This window comes from Anopheles moucheti, assembly GCF_943734755.1.
Source record: "Anopheles moucheti chromosome X unlocalized genomic scaffold, idAnoMoucSN_F20_07 X_unloc_14, whole genome shotgun sequence".
NCBI classification, from domain to species: Eukaryota; Metazoa; Arthropoda; class Insecta; order Diptera; family Culicidae; genus Anopheles; species Anopheles moucheti.
The window spans coordinates 177501-181430 of NW_026453520.1; the positions used below are offsets into that span (position 1 = coordinate 177501).

General features: G+C 57.3%; 2 non-coding genes across 2 annotated transcripts in view; both read right to left on the minus strand.

Moving 5' to 3' along the window:
- LOC128307721 (large subunit ribosomal RNA) overlaps window positions 1–36 on the minus strand; it is a 4157-nt gene extending 4121 nt beyond the window's left edge. Inside the window, exon 1 of the ribosomal RNA XR_008287770.1 lies at window positions 1–36. This exon is cut by the window's left edge and continues 4121 nt beyond it. This is a non-coding gene — a ribosomal RNA (large subunit ribosomal RNA).
- A 397-nt stretch (window positions 37–433) lies between these two features.
- On the minus strand, window positions 434–591 carry LOC128307736 (5.8S ribosomal RNA). The gene has a single exon (XR_008287782.1). It is a non-coding gene; the product is annotated as a 5.8S ribosomal RNA (ribosomal RNA).
- Between the last annotated feature and the right edge of the window lie 3339 nt (window positions 592–3930).

A 3930-nucleotide genomic window follows, 5' to 3' on the forward strand; every position in this document is an offset into this window, starting at 1 on the left:
TAAATTCTGGGGGTTCTCACACATCACTTGAGGCCTACGTTGGATTTTTCCCGAATGGTAAATAGTAGCACGCACTTGTTCGCTTGTATCCAGCGGGTGGGCGTACCGCACGCGTTACACGACTCGGCCAGACGGCGGGTCCCGGCAACAGACGGCAAGCCAGGTGTTCAAGGGCTTCCGGTGCTCCCAGGTTGTCTTATAGCCGAAGTTCGAACCGTGCGACACGACACGCACCCACTGGGCCAACTGTACCGCCTTACCATTTCAGCGCCCAAGGTCCCCCGCGGAAGGGGTCCGAGCACGCCATGATGCACAGTGCGCCAAACGCGTGTGTTCAAGCCTGCGACACACTCCCGGGCGTGCTGCTCGCCCAGGCGTGCCGCTGGTACGCGGGCGTCCTGTAGTTATGGAATAGTGTGTAACAAGAATTGGTAGGCACTCAAGAATGTGTGCATCGGTCGGGTTTAAACGTCCGATGCGCCATATGCGTTCAACGTGTCGGTGTTCATGTGTCCTGCAGTTCACATTCTGACGCGCATTTAGCTGCGGTCTTCATCGATCCATGAGCCGAGTGATCCCCTGCCTAGGGTTTTGGTATGTTCAACTGTCTCCTATGTTTTCGTTATGCGCTAGGTGCATCTCTCACAACTTAAGTTCCCCGGACAGCGTAACCGTGCACCTCTCGGTTCCTTCGAAGCCGTCCAGGGTGGACAAGGATGACCATTGGTCTTCCTTCCCATTGATCGACGCGCGATGTGGGCGGCATCGGCGCGATCTTGCACAACTTTCGTTCTCTTGATTAGGTTCTCTCTCGCTCGAGGCCAGTGTTTAAATATGTTCTAGTGGGTCTTTACCTTCGCCCATGTGTCACACACTTTACGCGTTCGATGGCTGCCATTGGGAGTGTGCGCACAGGTACGAAGGCCACTGGCCTACGGTCGCGCACGCTCAATATCGTAGTATAGACACACCTCTCTCGCGGGTCTAATTGGCGTGCGCGGCCCCCAAAAGGTAACATAGCAGTTTGTTCTGCTGATACCGTGTTTCTCTATCTCTCTAACCAACTCACACAACAACATATATGTATTGATCGGTAATGATCCTTCCGCAGGTTCACCTACGGAAACCTTGTTACGACTTTTACTTCCTCTAAATCATCAAGTTCGGTCAACTTCGGCCATGCCAGCTGCAGCTCACGAAGGAACCGCGGAAGGTGTGCCTCCAGAGACCTCACTAAATAATCCATCGGTAGTAGCGACGGGCGGTGTGTACAAAGGGCAGGGACGTAATCAGCGCTAGCTAATGACTAGCACTTACTAGAAATTCCAGGTTCATGGGGACCGTTGCAGTCCCCAATCCCAACTAAATGAGCATTTGGGTGATTTCCCGTTCCTCTCGGAATGGGGGCGCCAATTGGCGAGAACACGCTGCTGCTCACATTGTAGCACGCGTGCAGCCCAGAACATCTAAGGGCATCACGGACCTGTTATCGCTCATTCTCACCTTGCTAAACACAAGTTGTCCCGCTAAGCAGGGCAAACGTGGCCGACGACCGCCCGTGAAGGGGCCGCCGGCCTTGACGTCAGGTGCGCCCGGAGGTGCACTGCTGACAGCGTTCTAGTTAGCTTGTTTGAGTCGCGTTCGTTATCGGAATTAACCAGACAAATCATTCCACGAACTAAGAACGGCCATGCACCACTACCCTTAAATTTGAGAAAGAGCTCTCAATCTGTCTTACCTCGATAAGTTCGGACCTGGTAAATTTTCCCGTGTTGAGTCAAATTAAGCCGCAAGCTCCACTTCGTTTTTTTTTTTTTTTTTTAACAAATGCAGGTTTTATTGTTCATAAACATTATGTTCTAACAAACAATAGCATAAACCCACGCTCTTGACGCACGACGTCGCCCGCCAGGGATTTGTCGTGCGTCATTATGAACCCTTTCGGATGTCCCTACCCAATCTCTTTATTAAATTGCTCTTTCCTTTACCCGCATATTGAAAGCGTACGCTAACTGAGTCCGCATGACTCGCTCGTATTTTAACACTTTAGGCTCTCAAGCTAGCTCGCAATCTAGCGATCGGACCATTCCGCCTCGCTGGCGGAAGCCTCCTCCGCAGCTGTCCATCGCCGACCTGCAGCTCGACGTCTTCTTTCATTCTCTCGTCTATTCCGCCGAGACCGGATTAGATCCGCCTCCGTAGGCGCGGTCCGACGACGGCGCGTTGTCGAAGGGCCCTCCCGTTGGACCCGCGCTCTCCACATTCGCTGCATAAACAGTCGCCTCTCATGGCGAACTCTGATCGTCTCAGGGGAAGGTGGTTCTCCCCTACTTCTTCGGGGAATTGGAGGAGGAGCTAGGCCTGCTCGCTCCGCCTCTACTGCCGCCCGCAGTACCTCGTCATCCCGAGCGGCCAGTGCTGCTGCGACGTCCGCAGCCAGTCGCACACGCGCCCGATCCTCCGCCCTGCCGCGAAGCCGTCTGTTGCGGGCAGACCGTTGACGCGCTGCTCGCGTTTCATTTACCCGTCTCGTGATGTCTTCTACGAAGACGTCTTCCACTTCCTCGCCGAAGAGTGCGGCCACACTTTCGAGGACCACTTCCTCGTCCTCGGCGAAAGCCGCTTCCGCTCGACCGCTGGCGAGGGCCTCCTCATCGCGCCACAGCTGTTGCAGCACGGTGGTGATGTTTTTCGCTGCCCTCTGAATGCGGTCCCACCACTCCGCACTCTCCAGCAGCTTCTCTGCGATGTTATTGAGCTGGACCGACTCGGGTGTCCCCCAGCCCAGCAGCTCACGTCGGATCTCCTCGAACACGGGGCACTCGAACAAGACGTGGGCCACCGACTCGACCGACCCCACGCACCGTGGACACTCCGGAGACGAAGCGAAGCCGCAGACGTGCAGGTACTCCCGGAAGAATCCGTGTCCGGAGAGCACCTGCGAAAGGTGGAAGTCCACCTTCCCGTGCTTACGTCCCGTCCACCGGTGCAGGTCGGGAATCAGGCTGTGTGCCCACGTCTGATAGCGGCTGGCCGATGGTGTTGCCGCCGCACGGTCCCACGCGTTCTGCCACTCTATCATCGTGGCCGCTCGCTCCATTGCTCGAGCCTCCTTCCTGCTGATGCCAGGTTCAGCCGACAGCCTGCTGTGGCACCTTGCGTCCTCTTGGATAATTAGACGGTAGGGTACAAGACCGGCCATCACCACCGACACCTCATAGGACACCGAGCGGAACGAGCTCGACACCCCGCGTGCCAGCGGCTTCTGCACCTGGGCCAGTCGTCTGCGGCACCACTGCATATCGGTCGCCTTAGCCCAGATGGGCGAGGCGTACCGAATGACAGACTCCGCAACTCCTGCCAGCAATCGCCGCTTGGCCACCTGCGGGCCGCTGTGGTTTCGCATCACCGAGGTGACGACCGCCACCGCACGGAGGGCCTTGTCCGCGGCCGCTTCCACGTGCGGTTTCCACGATAGCTTCTCATGAAGCTGGACCCCCAGATAGCGCATCGATCTCCCAGTGGTGCAGGTCACTTCACCGACGCGTACCGGAACCTCCAGTCGTCCTCGTCTCAGACTCGAAATGAGTACCGCCTCGGTCTTGTGGGGGGCGAGACTGAGATGACGTGCCTCAAGCCACCCCATCACCGCCTCAATCGCTGTCTCGGCAACCGTCGCCGACTCCTCCGGTGTGCGGCCCTCGGCCAGGATGGCGATGTCGTCAGCAAAACCGACGATGGTGGCCCCTTCAGGGAGCTGGATTCGCAGAACGCCGTCGTACATGACGTTCCACAGAGTCGGGCCAAGGATTGACCCCTGTGGAACGCCTGCCGTTACCCGACGTGACACCGGGCCGTCATGGGTGTCGTACACCAGCTCCCTGTCGGTAAAGTAGTCGCGGAGAAGGAGTTGCAGCTGCGCTGGGACCC